The sequence below is a fragment of the Leptosomus discolor genome, chromosome 15 (genome assembly GCF_034619465.1).
Source record: "Leptosomus discolor isolate bLepDis1 chromosome 15, bLepDis1.hap2, whole genome shotgun sequence".
Classification (NCBI taxonomy): domain Eukaryota; kingdom Metazoa; phylum Chordata; class Aves; order Leptosomiformes; family Leptosomidae; genus Leptosomus; species Leptosomus discolor.
In genome coordinates, this window is record NC_141405.1 from 10,158,900 (window position 1) to 10,176,566 (window position 17,667).

General features: G+C 49.3%; 1 pseudogene; it reads left to right on the forward strand.

Annotated features, from left to right (window-relative positions):
- The first annotated feature begins 10,265 nt into the window (after nt 1–10,265).
- LOC147414390 (tektin-3-like) lies at nt 10,266–17,313 on the forward strand (annotated as a pseudogene).
- The last annotated feature ends 354 nt before the right edge of the window (nt 17,314–17,667 follow it).

Here is a 17,667-nt window from a genome sequence, read left to right on the forward strand (position 1 = left end):
GCTGGGCTCAGCTGAACCCACGCTATCTGTTGCAGGAGTATTCCCAGTTTTGCTAGGACGCATTCCCAGTTTTGCTAAGATGCTTTGAAAATACATGATTAGACTTTCACTTCCTCATGAAAGCCCTGAGTAGAAATTAAACGATCACTTTGTGTGTTACATGGTCTACCAGGATTTTTTATTCCTTTGGTTTTTCACTTTCCGTTGCTTTTCCACGGTGTGCCAGAAAGTAGCTGAAAATATCCTGTGTGTGACTAAGAGTAAATCCACCCACAGCGATATATTCCTACCCTTTCAGTCTGTGATTTTAGGAGAAAAACTCTCATGTCCTCCTCGCTTTGAGCCTGTCTGATGCGGAAAAAGCACAAGGGGAAGTAAAGCTAGTTGTCAGAGTAATTAGCTGTTGACATCTTTAATGTATTTTTAATGGTTCAGGAGAAGAAACACAAACTATCTAGTAAAGCATTACAGTATGTTCTGTTCCTAAACAGAAAAACTTGCATTTTAAGCTGATGTCTAGTGATCATTTTCTTGCTTTTGAAAAATTTTAAATGTCATCTAAAATGTCAGTGCTGGGGTCTTAAAACAAAGAAGTGCTTTTGGCTAGCTAATTGAAGAAAATGCTGCGGTTTTAATCTTGGTGCGTATGGATTGGTTCCTAATTTAACCTCTTGCAAGTAGTTTGTTGGTGGAAGCACCAAAGCACTTTGAAGATAAAGGAACAAATCAGTCCTTAAGTCAGCCACCTCGACTGCCATAGTACCTGCTCTCTGGCTGTAAATTTTACCAAGTGTTTGAATTTTCAGAGGATAAGTCTTTAATCAATCTGAAGTTCAGTGTGAAAGTCACTTTGCAAATTGTCCCGTCAGACTCACGTGTCAGACACTCTCGACTCTTTTAACCTAAGCAGAGCTGAGCTCAGCCTAAAGCCTGTAGGCACCAAGAATCCTAAAGGAGCAGAAGTTCAAGTCCCTTCTCTTCCCTCGGGAATCCAGGGCATGGACCTCCTGGCCCAGCGTGGGGACTCTCAGGAGCTGAGAGCATCTTCTCTCATCTCGTACCCCCAGATGACTCCAGCTCACAGCACAGGTCCAGACAGACCTGCCTGCCCTCCCTGCTCTCCCAGGGGCAGCCCCCGAGAGCTGTAACCTGTGCCAAGGTCCTGCCCTGGCCCCAGCATCTTGGCAGGATCTCTCTTCAGAGCTGCAGCCCTAAACAGGAAGCAATTGTCTATTTTTTTTTTCTTTCTTTTTTACTAGCACTTTTGTCTCACGGAGACTAAAGATAGGTTTCCTCTACTTTGTGTGTATCTTGGAGCCAGAGTCTGTCGGAGACAGCAGCCACCCTTTCTAAAGAGACGATATAACCGCAAGCAAGAAAAACTGTCCAGCTCATCGCACCTTCCCTTTCTGCACTTATCTCCCTCCCCAAAATAAGCCGATGGCATGCTGAACTCATAGGGACTTCCAGTTTTTGTTGGCACCCTCGCTAGCCTTTGTGCTGCTTTGAGCTGTTACTCTCCCTGTGTTCCTTTACTGAAAGCTTTCATAAACCCTGGTGATTTTGGCTGCTCGGCTGTTTTGAAGCCCCGCTCCAGATGGCTGGTTTTCAGGCAGAGCTGCCTGTTTTCTGTTTTGAGAATTGGGTCCCGTGAATTGTCTCGAGCTGAGCGCTGGGAAACGGAGGCACCCCAGTCCCTTTCTGAAAGACTCATGCTTTTAAGTGACTTGAGCGAAATCCTGGCATCAGCGACAGCTTCACATTCATTTCATTTCCACCTTCATTTTTGAGTCACATAAAAAGATACCTGAGCTCTGTTGTACTATGAGGGCACACCAATATCAGCACCCAAACTCTCCTATTTTCTCCAATTTTGCTTTCAGAGTCCCCCATCTTTCCCCCTAGCCCAACTCCTTTAAGGCTTTCTCCTAATTGACAGTGTTTATGTGGTGTTGCAATTATCCAGCTCTAAATTTTATCTTCCCGTCCTACCCTCTTGATGCTTCTTTACACAAGATAGGCTGTGGGAGCGTAGCTCGCTGAAAACAGGCATGGAATGCTAGAGGGCCTGCACAAGGAAAACTCTGTTGAACAGTTTGTCTAAGCTAACATAGTAGGCCTCAAGGACGCTTCGACCTTGAGGGTCAGAATAGAAGAATTAGAAGCTAACATCCGTATGAGGCGAAACGCATTAGTATTAATAGTAAAGTGATAGGTAGAAGCAGATGACTGATGTATGTATAGCACAATTGGAGTTTATGAAAAACTGCAAGTCATGATGACTTTGGAAAATTATCCTATTTAAGAAAGTGCATCTGCACAATAAAAGGAGTTTTCTGATATAACTCATATTGAGTCTTTTGTGGATTCTCCAACTCCCGTCTCCGCAATTGGCAACGCATTTCTTTCCTCCATTTGAGCCATGACCAGAGGAATTTCAGTTGCAGCTTCTCTAATTTCTTTCACAAATACTTTCCCCTTTCCTGCAGCAGATTTCCCAGACATTAGAGAATTCCCAGGTCCCTTTGGGCTTTGATTCTCTCCATGCCAGTTTTCCGTAAGTTGACAATATTGATGTTACTTCTGGTAGCTGACACTCTAAAATCTCCCTCAAGCAATTTAGTCATCTAACCCTATGTGTGCTTCAGTTTGAGTCTGTTTTTTCCCCCTCTCACAGTGTGTCCTATGCCCATCCCATGGCAGGAGCCAGCCCTGCCACAAAACTCCTGTAAAATGGGTCTCTAGGGAGAGGGTTTGGGGTGAAATTCTAACAGACACATGGCTTGTGGCAGGGTCTCCTGCACAGGGATGGATTTTCCTCCCATGACTGAGCTGCTGGTGAGTAAAGCTGCTCGGTTCAGTCACTGCAGGGTTGGTTTTGGGGTTGTAGCCAAGCAGCCTTTATCTTTGACGTACACCAGGTGCATTAAACCACTGTCCTGCCTTCCTGCTTCTGATGCATGAGATGCTTTTGCTTTCGTATCATTAAATGATTTGCTTTCATAGATCACTTCTATATAGCATCCCCGGCTGCCTCAGCTGCCTTTCTGCACTGATGTGATGTTTCCTTTCTTTAAATGCCTTCAGTCCGAAGAACGACGTGCCCGCTTTTATCGCTCTTTATTGCTGCTTTATTGCTGGCTTTATCAGCCAAGTTGCTAGGAAAGTTAGTTTGTGGAAATTCCTTTGCCTCCCACAGCTATATTCCCACCCTCCTGCATCATTCCAACAGACCCTGCAAAGCTGGGCTTGTAAACTAATTGTTTACTGACTGGAGGAAAGAAAATAAATTAATAAAATCAGGTCAGCGTTGCTTCATGCAAGGGAAACTTCATGTTGGTCCAGGACCCAGTTGAACAGTTGAGGCCAGTCCATCAAGAGACTATTTAGAAAAGAGGCTTGGGTGCGCTGTTGTCCAAGAAGGGAAAAATCATTGAATGTCCTGCAGAATTCTGATAGGAATTTGGGTGAAATGAATGCTTGCCAAAAACCATGTTAACAGTGTATTGCATAACTAATGCAGATTATTATGCTCGAGGGAAACAGACTTCCCAAAACGGCATCAGCAGTCAGAAAAAAAAAAACCCAAACTCATTCAAACTCATTGCTATTATTAAAAAAAAAAAAAAAAAAAAAAAAAAGGAGAGAGAGAAAACTGGCAAAATTCTGAGGAAAATTTTGGCAGTATAGGACCATAGAAATGGCTGTGCTGGCTCAGATCAAAGTCCAGAAAGCTCCAGATTCAGCCTCTGACAGAGCCAACAGGAGACGCTTAGATAAAAGCACCAGAGCAAGGCAAGCACCCTGTGATACTTTCCCAGTCTACTTTCCCAGCTTCCAGCAATTAGTATCTCAAGGACTTCCTGAGCTGACAGGGCTGTCTTTGAATTTAATATCCCCCGATGGATTTGTTTCACAGGGTCTTGTTCCAGTTGTTCTTCGAGCCCGTGCAGACTTGCAGCATCCACTGTGTCCCTCAGTGGGGAGCTGCAGGGGATGGAGTATCATCACCCTCGGGGCATCGGCAGCCGCTTTTGGCACCCTGGAGGAGATTAAAAAAGGGCTCAGGCCTTGGACCGCTGAAGCCAAAAGTGTAAAACTCAATAGCTCGGACAAAAATGTGGCTCAAAGCTGTTTTAGATCTGTGTCCTCTGTAGGTTCAACACAGGAGATCACAGCGGGTTGGCTCCTCTTATATGCTGTCAGCATGCAGGAGATGAGCGCGAATCACAATTTCTGAAAGTATCTGAATATGTTCTGACACAGTCATGTCCCCGCCAGGAAGCTTGGTTGGGATTTTTTTGGTTTTGGAGTCAGTGGGTGAATGTTGGTTTCGTTGAAGCCAGTGGGCTTTTCTCCAGTGCTTTCAGTCTGACTCTATCAGTGACGACAACTGGCTTAGAGTCGAAAGTAAAAAGTTGGATGAAGTCGGGTTTTGGGCATGAACGCAGACAGGACTAAAATATTTTAGAAATTTTTCTTGGTTTGGTGGAAAAGAAATGGCAGGAAAAGTAAGTCAATGTCTCCAAGATGTATTAGACCTCTTGTTTTAGAAGTTTGCTGAAGTTAAATGTCTCCCCTTCTGTTTTTCTTCTGCTTGAAATGGCTTTTCAGATAGCCATTCCACCAGTTTTATCAGAAAAGGTACAAGACCACTCTTTCAGTGCATTTTGATCCAAACGGCGTTTTACGCTGGAGAAAAGGCCCATTCCTCTCACAGCCCTGCTGCGTGGTAGCCGTGAGGCTCAGTAACCCGCAGCAGCACCCCTTCCTGGGGCATGCGTCTGCCTCCTCCCCGGCCGCCTGGCTGAGACCCAGCCGCGCTCGGTGCACATCCCTCCGTGTGCTGGGGAAAGGGCAAGAGCCTGGCAGCCCTCTGAGCCCTGCTCTCGCTGCCAGCTGGGGGCCAGCTCTCAAAGTGGAGAGCATTCCCCCAGCCCTTCAGCTGGAAATACTTATTTAGTAGTTATTTTCTCTCTGGGTGTGTGTATTTTTATATATTTTTATTTGTTTGTTTGTTTGTTTGGAGGAGCATTATAGGTTCTCCATAAAATGTGAGTCAAACCATATATTGCTCTCCTTACTTCCCTAGTCGCACAGTTGTCTGAAACGAGGATTTTTTTCCCCGTTGTTCTGTCCCCAGCCCCACGTGAGCTGCGGGCTCGCTGATGGCAATGCAGGTTTCTGCCCCTTCCCCTTTGCATTTCAAATCCTCCGTTGCTAGTGGTCTGAATCAACAGGGTAGGGAAGAGGACGGAAATCCCTAAAATTGTGATGACAGAGCAAAGTCTTGGGGTTAAACAAGTTCATCCCCAAGAAAATCTTGTCTTTTTGTGTAGTTTGAAAATGCTTTTTTGAAGAGTGGTTTCATTCACCCGGCCCGGGGAAGGGGATGGTGTAGTGTATGCTGGACCGATGGTGGCAGAGCCCGTGATGGGCTGGTTCAGGTGATGCCGCAGACACAGGTAAATGAGGCTTAGACCCTTCTCAGCAAAGTCATCAAAGTCCACCACTGCCTTGTCAGACTAGCATCTGAGCTAAAGCGATATAAACCCCACTTTCCCTCCTGAATTATCATTATTTTATTCTAGAAATTCAAGCTGAAGCATTGTAAGAGTTTTAAGTTATCCCACGGAATAGATTCAAAGTGAGAAATCCACATTTTTTTACCCAGTGTTTACACAACCTGTCAATCTTACAGTATTCTCAGCACAGCCTGTGGCAAATCTTGTTTGTACACAAAACATTTTTCAAATTTATCGTGGCGCCTGCTTTTATTTAGGCGGTGATGACCACTGCCAGCCACACTCGTATGGAGGCTGAGCTGGGGCAGCTGGGCAGCTTTCGAGCCCCTTGATGGGGAGCACTGTGCAATTCCCTGGCCTGTGCCGGGTCGGGCGGCAGTGACGTCTCTCCAGCAAAACCCCAAGGGCTCTGCTGTGGCCATCCTCACTTTCTCCTCTCCTGGCCCGGACAGTCGCCATCCGGCACCTCCTGCTTTCCCTGCAGTGCTCTCACGTGAGCTCCCTGGAGCAGCACGGCCCCCTGTCCCGAGAGCTGCCATGAGAGCACGTGCTCAGCAGATGTTTTTCCAAGGCCCTGCTCTGTTAAGTTGATGCACCTTTCCAAGAAAAGAAGTGTCTGAGGAGCACGGGAGTGATGTGCTCTTCTCCCTGGGTTTCCTCCACAGTTTCTAATCCACAACTCTCAGCCAAAATAGGCTTTGTTACCCGCAGGCTACTCTTTTCCCTGATTTGAGTTTCAGATATTTCTCTGGTGCTTAAAAAGCTGCTTTTGGCACCCTTTTCAGAACTGGAGCCGAGGTGGTTTTGCTCTCCCACCTTCACGGAGGAGCTCGGGTGCAGTTATGTGACCCCCACGCCTCCCGCCTGCCTTTCACCACTGTGCATCTCCCCGCTCTGCTTTTGGGGAATGGGTCAGGTAATTTGTCCAGAGACACAGCAGCCCAGATCACAGACCTACAAACCCGAATCAGAAGATCGCCTCTAACGGCAGGCTAGATCGCAGCCCTTGGGGACAAGACCCTTCTCGCTCTGTGTTTGCACAGCCCAGAGCGTGACGCCATCAGCACTACCAGGGTCCTCCCGTTTCAGTGCCTGTTCTCAGGCTAAAGCCTGAAATAACTGGGGAAGGACCCTCTCCAGGAAACATCCCTGATGTCGCTGCGTGACTGGTGTGTGATGCCCTGATGCTGCATGAGGCTGTGTCATGGTGGAGCTCCTGGGGACACTGTGCATCTTCTCACCTGGGGTGCCAGCGCCTGGTGCACCCACCCGCCCCAGTGGAGCCTCTGCTGGGCCACGGGCTGGCCCAGGAACACCAGTGCAGGCACTGGGTTGCCCATGAGGGCACTACTTTGCCCATCAGGAGCACTGGGTGGCACACGGTTGCCCATGGGTGGCACTAGGATGCCCAACGGCTGTACTGGGTTGCCCGTTGATGGCACCGGGGGTTGTCCAGGGACAGGATCAGGTTGTCCAGCAAAGGCAGTAGGTTGCACAGAGTCTGCACTAAGTTGCCCAGGAGTGGCACTGGGTTGCCCACTGAGGGCAGTGAGTTCATAGGATCATAGAATCACAGAATGGTTTGGGTTGGAAGGGACCTCAAAGATCATCTTGTTCCAACCCCCCTGCCATGGGCAGGGACACCTCCCACCAGACCAGGTTGCTCAAGGCTCCATCCAGCCTGGCCTTGAGCACTGCCAGGGATGGAGGATCATAGAATATCTCAAGTTAGAAGGGACCCATAAGGATCAGCGAGTCCAACTCCCTGCTCCTTGCAGGACTACCTAAAACTAAACCCCATGACTGAGAGCATTGTCCAGCTGCTCAACACTTGCCCAACAGCTGCACCTGCTTGCCCAGGGGCTGCACAAAGCTGCCCAGCGAGAGCGGTAGGTTGCCCAGGGCAGGAACTAGGGTGCCATACGAGGGTATTTTCTTGCCCAGGGCTGGCCCTGGGTTGCCCATCGAGAGCGCTGTGTTGCCCGAGGGCTGCATCAGGTTGCCATGGCAGCTGCAGGGAGTCGGCCCGGGCAACACCCGGTCACCCGCTTCTTATGTCACTGACGGCACCGGGGACGCTGCAGTGCCTGGCAGAGCTGCCACCGAGCCTGGCAGCACAGCAGTGAGCAGCAGCCCCCGGGGCACCCTCAAGCCTCCGCAGTGCACCCCGCATCCAAGCAGCTAAGGGTGAGCAAGGGGAGGACTAAAAAAGCAGAGATATTTCTCCTGATCTTCTGCATTATCTCTTATGTCGCCTAAGTGTACCCCAGCTAGGTGGTTGGGGGCTCCCGTGGTGTGTCTGTGTTCAGGGGTGGCAGAAAGTAGCACCCTGGGATGACTTATCCCAAGAGGGTGCAGGGACATTTATTTCAGCTGGAAATGCAGGGAAAAGTAACCCTGGTCCATTCCCAAGTTCTTAAATATGTGTCTGTCAGTGGCTGAAAGGGAATAATTTATTTGCAGGGGTAGGAGCCAGGGAAGCAGTCTCCCACTCTCGGAATGCTGTTTCTCACGTATAAATAAGTGGCACGGAGTTAAGGAAAGTGCAGTCGCCTGTCCCTAGCAGGGACAAAAGGGCTGAAGTGACTGGTTTGTGGGAACCGACACACACAGTGGTTTTTGTTGGACCTGAGCACAGACGTTTCATCCTCAGCTCTGCCAAACTGGCTCGGAGGGTTGTGTTTGTGAAAGTTTTTCTGCTAAATTTGAGGGTGTGAGTTTCCCGCTGCCTATCCCACAGCCTCTTCAGCCAGGCTGGATCCTGGGGCGAGACTCGGTGCCCACAGCTATGCTGCTCTCAAGTCAGGTACTGGGGCAGCCCATGCCAGCATGGCCAAAATTGCTCAAGGCTTGCAAATACTGTCCTCAAAGTTCAGTGATTTCCCAGCTGCGGGCTGTACACTTTTGCCCTCTGACTCATCCCTATTTTTCTCCGATTTGCCCGAACTGAAGGTCCTGTTATTCTCCGGTATTCGCCGTTCTCTAATTTAATAGCTGCATTCTGAGACATTGTTCATCTGAATGCACCAAACTGCTACAGGCACAGGTGACGCAAGAAGTCTCTTAGGTCACCTGTCCCCATAGCTAGATGTTGGAAAACGTGCAGTTTAATGAGTCAATGGGTCAATGGGCTGCGAGCGTCCGGCATGAAGGAGGGTTACCCTCGGTGTACAGCAACAGCAGCTCCCAGGCAGAGCCTGCCTGTCTCCGTGTGCCTCCCATCCATCGCCTTTTAAGCCTTTAGGAAGGAAAGTAGGAAACTGTGACTCCTTCGTCCTGCCCTTGTGTAGAGAGAGGCATTCTTTGTTGCAGAGGTGACTAAAATGAAAGAAACTCTCTTTCCCAAGGGTTTAATGATTTTAAAAATAAGGCAGTCTCTCTCAGCTCGCCTACACATGCAAAGTGATTAGGGTAGCCCAGGAGGAGCAATTAAACCTCTAGCCACGTGATCGCTTCTGTCGATGCTTTGTTCTAGAATAAAAGTGAGTTTATTTCATGCAAACATCCCGTTTTTAAAGGAATAAAGTTGATTTCATGCTGTGACAAATAGGATTTAGCACATGCTTCAGGTCAAACTCCCCTCCCACCCAGGGATCTTGTTGTAGCACACCAGCGTCCCAATCTTTCACTGCGGCTCCGAGCCAGGCTGGGAGCAGTGGGGATGGGATGGTGTTAGGGGAAGGACACATCCCTGCAACACAGCACCTGGCTACAACAGCTATAGGGACTTATTCTGCCCGTGGGTGACACCTGTAACCATACAGAAACTTCACACCGAGCACAGCATACCCTCCTGAGTGTTTGTCCTTAGATGAGGTGTGTCAGGTACATTCGGTGGCCCCTCTGCATTATATTTCTGATAAAATTGACTGATAACCTTAATCTGAAAAGAGCAATGGCACCCACATGCCTTACACAGTTATTGGTAGCAAAATCTTCCTGTGTGACTCTTCCCCTTAGGGTTACTGCAAGGCTGGTGTTTACGAGCTGCTCTGAAAAGACTTTGTGGGATATCTCCTTTCCAAGTGCATTTGTTTTACAGCAGGTGAGCCAGAGATGTTTTTCTTCCTTTGCAAGTCCAGAGATGGCTGTTCTTTTTAGGTTGAAATGGGGGGCGGGGGGGTGCAGGTGGGGGGTGAAATTTGGATATAGTCCAAATTTAAGCAAAGCTCAGCTCACCTGCGGACACCTCACTCAAGCTTTTACTGCAAGTGAAAATAGAGATGATGAGGATGGATTCCCTCACCCACAAACCACGCTGGGTTGGTAGCAGCTGTGCATCCAAAGCTATCACGGCTGGTAATGGAACTTTTAAAGAGGAAATTACAGCAGGAATACTATAAGATCAGCAAAAACGCTGGCCAAAAGAAACAAATGAACATCAGAGAATCAGCAACTACAGTTTCATTGGACGGACAGACAAAATGAAGGCACAGTATCTGTCATTCTCCTTAGTAGCCATGATTTGTTTCTCTCTACATTCCAAGACCTGATGAGAGATACTGACAACAAAGTAAAATCCTTATATATAAAAATGCTTGGGATGCTGTCAGAAGGGATTTGCTTTCAAGAGTTTTAGGCCTGTCCAGGCGATGTGTGGGTGCTGTGTGCATCGCTCTTCGTATTTTAAGTTGCGTGTGTCGCTGTAAGAAGTAGTGCAAGTGCAGGAGCTTACTGAGTGAGGTTGTCTTCTTCTGTCTCCTTTGTGCAGGACACATACCTGAATAGCGGCGTTCAAGAATGGAGCTGGTTGGATCTCCCTTAACTGCAACATATGCCCATCCAAGATCAACACCTACCAAGTTTCTGCCTGCCATCAGCACCATGGCTTCAAGCTATAAGAACCGTTTTCCTTACTACCCCTTGCCTCAGAGCTTCAGCCTCCCCCGGATGCCCAGAGCCTACTACAAAGCAGCTGCCATCAACCCAACTTTGGCTCCCTTTTCCAAAAGCTCCCAGGGGTTACCCCCAAGCAAGATGCTTCCTTTTGTTTCCAACAGAACAACCCTCTTCAGCCGGTACACCTCTGACGACTGGTACATGTCCAATCTGACCAACTACAAAGAGTCGGAGACTACCCGGCGCAATGCCGAGTGTCTGAGAGTCGATACCTCCCGTCTGATTCACGATAAATATCAGCAGACAAAGAAGACCCAAGTAGAAAGCACCAAAAACCTGGGAGATCGTGTCCAAGAGATAGAATTTTGGAAGTCAGAGCTCTGCCATGAGCTGGATGAGATGATCGGGGAAACGAACGCACTCACAGACTTGAAGAAAAGACTGGAGAGAGCCTTGGCTGAGACAGAGGCCCCTCTCCAGGTAAGCACCCTGTCCGGTGGGCTGCAAGCTGTAGCCTACTGCTGAAACATCTGCAGCCATTCAGACGCCCAATTAAGTTTCATTGCAGCTCCGTAACGTCTAGAAAGTTTTTATTAAGAGACCATTAGTTAAGTTAGTAATAAACAAATGCCTTGCCATCTGCTGCCTCCCCTATCAGTACGTACTGAGCACATCAGAACAGTATTTGCTTAACCAAATATTTTTATAAGTGGTACATCCAAAATCCTGGTTTGGGAGACAAAAGCCCATGTCCTCCTACGAGGCTCTGGCGAGGTCAGCCTCAAGCCTGACACAGGTCCCTGCCTTCAGCTGTGGCTGCGCCAGGGACACGTGTGCTCCCCCACGTTGATTTAATGCTGATGTTGCAGCTCGGCTGCTCGTTGTCAGCTAAACCAGCTGCCCTGGGCACTTTTTTTCCCGTGCTGTCGTCTCTGTGCCCACCTACAATTTCATTTCTTACATTACTTGACATGGGGACCATCCCTGTAGGGATTTGCAACCAGCAGTGATGGCATGTCCCCAACAGGTCACTCAGGAGTGCTTGCTTCACCGGGAGAAGAGGATGGGCATTGACCTGGTCCATGATGATGTGGAGAAACAGCTCTTTGTGGTAAGTTTGTCAACACAGATCATGTGTTATTTTTACCTAAACTACTCTGAACAGGTTTTGCAGCCCTGTTCCCTCTCTGGCTCCTTAGTGCCTGTGAGGTGCTAAACTCTTCAAACCCCCAAAACCTGCAGGGCCAGGGGACGACGTTCCCCCACGCAGCAGCGTGCCCACACGGTGTGGGTAAGACTTGCCCTGCCAGAGGCAGGAATAGCTGAAAACCAGCTGTGTGTTTGTGTAGCCTATCAGGGTCCTCTGTCCCTCTTCAAGGAGCTTGTGGGACTCTCCTGCCTTTCAGAGCCCTGCCGGCACAGGATCTATAAGTATCTGTCACATACATGTGATATATCTCTATATATCTGTGTCACATACATATATATTACGCACACATGCACACACACAGATATGGAGAAGGCAGTGTCTGCCCGACAGCTTGTCTGGTTTTCCCAACTATGTTACTTGGTCTAATAAAAGATATTACATCTACCCCCAGCTTTGCTTTGCTCAGAGCAGCGTGGCCGCAGTAAGACTGTGTGTGCTTAGGCAATGCATTTTATAGCAGTCCTAAAACCGCGCACTCCTGCCTGCCTTTATATAGGCTGCTTTAAATTATGAATAAAAAGCAAACACGATGAGAGCTGGCACAGAAGATGGGATCCTATCGCAGGGTACAACAAAATACAATCACTGCAAAGGCATCGCGAAACTGGGAAGGAAACTGCAGCCCCTGGGACTGTGAAGCCACTGCTCTGTTAGAAGATTTTTTCTTATGAGTCAGGCCCTAAAAAAATTGAAAGATTAGTTTAAGGGTCATGAGATTTTAAGAAAATAATTGGAGCTGGTTATCTCCACAATGGCATTTTGGATTTTAAGTGTTTCGGACATATTTAGGCCATGCTTTTCAGCTGGCTCCTGCAGACAGGAGGGCTTAAAAATTATGGTTTTGGAGCACTAATCACCTGCCTCCAGTAGCTGGGGCTTCACAAACGCGATAGATTTGTGCTGAAGTCAAGTGAGCTGAGAGCAGCACATGCCTTCCTCCGGTGGAGCTGGATGTTTCTTAGAAATGGCTTAGAAAGTTACACCAAACTCAAGTCCGTCTCCTCTTGTCCCAGATGGATGGGATTTCTCCTGGGGAAGAAAACATTTGGGGAGCAAAAAGGGCAGATGCTGATTGGGGATGGGGATGTGTAGCGCTGCTGGTCCAGAGAACCTCTATGCCTGTTCATATCAGGTCAGGATCTGTCCCTGTCTCCTATAGTGGAACTAATCATCACTTGACATTGATGTCAAGATGAGAAAACACTTGGCAACCCACCCTGAAAGTGAAGTGGGAGGCCATGGCTGTGGCCACAGCACCCTCCCATCCCCTCCTGGTCGCTGCGCCCAGGCTCAGCTGCACAAGTGAGCGCTCTGGGGTTGGGGGGCACTTTCTCCACTCCCTGCCAGTTTGCTTTGTCCTTGCTGTGTGCACGGTTGGAGAGGCCTGAGGGGATGAGTGTGACCAGGACAACTGAGCATGGATACTGATGGGGTCATGTTTTGCCTTTGCCCAGGAAGCCGACGTCATCAGATCCTGCCAGGAGAGGATGCAGCAGTACCTGGATAAGGCGAAAGCCCAGCTCGCGTAAGGAGGAGCTCCTTCTCTCATGCTGCATTTGCAGCTGCGATGTGAAACCCCGGCAGAGCCCCACCTCTGCCCACACCCTACAGCCGTAAAACCTGGGCAGGCTCCATGGGAAGCGGGCAGTGGCGCCCACAGGAGCACGTAGCTGCCCAGGTGGGAGGAAACCATTCCACCCATACATCCCCACCCATGGCTCTTGTTTGTGTGTTGAAGGTCCAACAGGGCAGCCCAGCATGAGCTGGAGAGGGACCTGGCCAACAAGCAGACAGCCTACCGCATCGACGACAAGTGCCACCACCTGAGGAACACCTCCGATGGCATCAGCTACTTCCGAGGGGTGGAGCGGGTTGACGCCACGTGAGTGCACGCTGGGCAGCACGAGAGCACCGAGCTGTCCCTGGGATGCGCGGTGCCTCGCCCTGGCAGGGAACGGGTTGTCCCCAGCCCACTGTAAAGGCATGTGTCTCTGCATGGCACATCCATCCTGCCTGGAAACACCCATCTTGGAGGGGCCGTTTCTCCCTGCTCACCATAAAGGGAGAACAACCCTCTGCTTTCAGCTGGATGCTGAACACCCAGTGGGTGAAAGCGAGTCCCACCTAATTACACATTATATCAGGGTTCAGAGATCAGCCTGAAAATGAACTCAGCCCAACACCTCTGCACAGCTCATTAAGTTTATGCGTATTTTCAAAGATGTGTCAGTGCTTGCATGAGCGCTCTTGGTTGACGTGACGTCTGGGGGGTTCACCCCTGCATGGAGAGGGCCTGGCAGGGAGCCGAAATGACACAGAAGATAAAGAAATAGAGAGCATGGTCCTGGGATACGGTTCAGCTGCTTTTGGGTGCCAGGAATTCAGCTTCGGCTCTGCAGTAGATGAATGGTGACCTAAACCAGCACTCGCAGAGATATGCGCTAAGTGGCAAAGGGCTGAGGGAATATATCTGCTGCTCACAAGGACGCGTGCAGTTTATGGAGGGGCATAGATTGATTCAATCTTTCTAATATTTGAATAATTATTCACAGCTCAGACATATTGCAAATGAATTGCAAAGGATTGATGCTAAAATTCAGAGGGGGGCAAAATGTGCCGAGAACCAGCATGTTTTAAATGGGGCTTATGTGGTATTTAAGTCTTTTGTTGACCTTGTTCTGGCCTACTGCACAGGCGTGAACTTCATCGTGAATGCACAGACAGGGAAATGAATATTATCTAATGCTTGTTCAGTTTAGTATGAAACTGAGATAAGTTATGAGCAAAATTAATTGACTGCAATCTGCGCGTCGACGTGAAGCTGGGAATCACTTGGCACTTAGATGGCTCGAACGTGTAAATATGAGGTCTGACTAAAATCTTCATTTTTCTGGGGGAATCTTTGCTTTGTCTGGGCTTTCATAAGTACCACAGTTGTCTTCATGAACATGTCATCATTTCATAAGCATATCGAACAAATGGTGTCCAGGTGTTTTACCTTCATGTGGTCAAATTAAGAGCGTAGCTTTAACCTGCATTTAATCCACACTGCTCCCATGGCATGCCTGGCCATGGCCAGCTTCAGCAGCATGGGCTTACTGGAGGCCTCTCCTTCCTCCTCCCCAGGATCTCGGTGCCAGAGTCGTGGGCCAAGTTCTCGGACGACAACATTCTCCTCTCCCAGAGCGAACGGGCGGCCTCCGCCAAGCTGAGGGACAACCTCGAGAACCTGCTGGTGGTGACGGCCAACGAGATGTGGCGCCAGTTCAACAGGGTGAACGTCGCCTTTGCCAACCGCATCGCTGAGACAGCTGACGCCAAGAGCAAGATTCAGACCCACCTGGCCAAGGTAGCCTGAACCCCTCCCTTTCGGTGTGACACCGTCACTTCCCAGTGACACCACTCTCCACACAGACCTGGCCCAAGAAGAGGAACGGTTGCTACAAGGAGCTGGTTATAGTATCATTATCTGTTTGAAATTCCAAGTACTGGGGACATTCTCCTTGGAGCAGGACAAGTTGGCACTGTAACTTCCTCTCAAGGGACCCTTTATTTCCCTAGTGCCCAGCAGCAAAGGGATTTCAAGCAGAAGGTGGAAATGCTGTTTGCATCTCCTGGTAGTTACTTCAGAAGTGCTGGCTGCCCTGCAGAAAGTCTTTGCTGGGCCTCTACTGGGGTGCCTGCCGGGGGGTTTGCAGGCTCCCTTCTCCTCCAAGGACATGCTTTCAGGCTCAGTGCTCCAGGTTTGCTGCATGGTCAGCCGTGTGTTTCCCGCATGGCTCTGCCAAGCAGGGGAAGTGGAGATCAGTGATGGGCACCTGGCTCGGACTGCTGGGTCTCATGGAAAGCTTCCTGAAAAGAGCTTGACACGGTATCGATTAACTGAGCAGAGACTGGGCTTGCAGCTCTGCAGGCTGATGTCACGTCTTTAAATGAGGATCCATTAAAAACTTTCCCTCTATGAGTTGCTATTGATGGATGATCAATTCCTGCAAGCAGTAATTTTGGGTAGCTGGTAATTCAATAGATCCATCACTGCTCCAAAATCTCCTCCGATGTGACAGCAACAGCAAAGAGAGGCTTTTCCTTGAAAAGAAATCTGCTGGATCTGTGCCTTGGCATGTGTCAGAGCGACAGGGGTCTGAGCCCAGGGTCTGCTTATTCAACTTGTTTTTTTCTGCAGATGGACAGGAGAAAAGGGAAATGATGTGGTCACTTGAGAATATATCATTTAATTTATGAATGCGGTTTTTTCATGCCAGACACTGCAGGAAATCTTCCAGATCGAGATGAACATAGAAGCCATCCGAAAAGCCATTAGGGACAATGGGCTAGTGTTAAAAGTGGCTCAGACCCGGCTGGATGAGCGCACGCGGAGACCCAATGTGGAGCTGTGCCGGGACACTGCCCAGCTCCGGTAAGGCAGGACCCAGGGCTGGGAGGGTCCTTGAGGAGTGACTGGTCGTAGCGCTCAGGAGCATCACTGGATGACAAAATTAATCTTTTTTTTTTTTTTTTCCCCAAAGAGTCATTCCATAAGTGCACTGGTATAATCAAGAGCAATGATTAGGTATCCCGGCCTCGGGGTGGTAGAAGAGCTCTGCACCCACGAAGGAGGCTGTACGCCATGGCCGGGTACAGCCTGATACCACCCCGTGAAGGGATGGATTTTTCCCACTTGGGTAAACCTCACCTACTCTCCTGCCTGCTTCCCAGCTGTTGGATGGCTTAGTTTTGCAGTATAAGCCCTTTAATCTCTGACAGGCTTGTGTTGAGAGCACTTAGCTGCTTCCTTTTGGGTCACTGCAAGAAAGGATGCACCATGTGGAGAAGCAGTAAGGGCTGTCCTCACCTCCCCTGAGGACACTGGAAATCCTTTCAAGGACATAGTGAGCCCTTTGGGACTGCACCCCAAGGGGCCGTGGAGGAGCAGGCTGCCCTGAGTGCCCAACAGCACCCCATGTGAGGGGTGAGGCACCCCAAACCTCACCCCTCCTCCTAGGAGCCCTCTGGGAATGACTCCACGTGAAGCTTTTTAGAAGCCATATAAACCCAGCCCTTGCATGCCATTGGGTTTTTCCATCCTCCACTTGTTTCACATTCACTTTTAGCCTCTCCCAGCTCCCCCATTTTGCTGTGTGTGCATCCGTGGGTGTGGGGAGGAACGCTGCACAGGGAGATCCGGGTGGGTGAACCAACAAACCCGCAAAACCAAACAGGAACAGGAAACCACAGCTGCTCATCCCTCTTCTCGGTGGCACAAGCTGCTCCAGGAGATGAGGCTGCACATCGCCGAAGCCTTAGAGCAAACTTAACCATGCCTGCCCACGGAGGTCTGGAGGAGCTCTGCCCTCGCCTTTCCCGTGCATCTGCCAGAAATGAGGGGTTGAGTTACTCCGAGCACACTGAAGGGGGAAATCCTGTCCCCAAGGGGCCCATCACCAACGCCGTGCTAGAAACCACCCCCGTGACGGGACTGTTAATGGGCATTTCTTGCTGTTTTCCAGCCTCGTCAATGAGGTCCATGAAATCAATGAGACGATCCAGAGCCTTCAGCAGCGGCTGAGAGACGCCGAGAACATACTGCAAATGCTGGTGCATGCCAAGTCGATCTTGGAGCATGACCTGGCCACCAAAGCCAACTCGCTGTTCATTGACCAGGAGAAGTGCATGGGGATGCGCAAGACCTTTCCCAACACTGCACGGCTGCTGGGTTACTTTTAGGCTGGGCTCAGCTGAACCCACGCTATCTGTTGCAGGAGTATTCCCAGTTTTGCTAGGACGCATTCCCAGTTTTGCTAAGATGCTTTGAAAATACATGATTAGACTTTCACTTCCTCATGAAAGCCCTGAGTAGAAATTAAACGATCACTTTGTGTGTTACATGGTCTACCAGGATTTTTTATTCCTTTGGTATTTCACTTTCCGTTGCTTTTCCACAGTGTGCCAGAAAGTAGCTGAAAATATCCTGTATGTGACTGAGAGTAAATCCACCCACAGCGATTCATTCCTACCCTTTCAGTCTGTGATTTTAGGAGAAAAACTCTCATGTCCTCCTCGCTTTGAGCCTGTCTGATGCGGAAAAAGCACAAG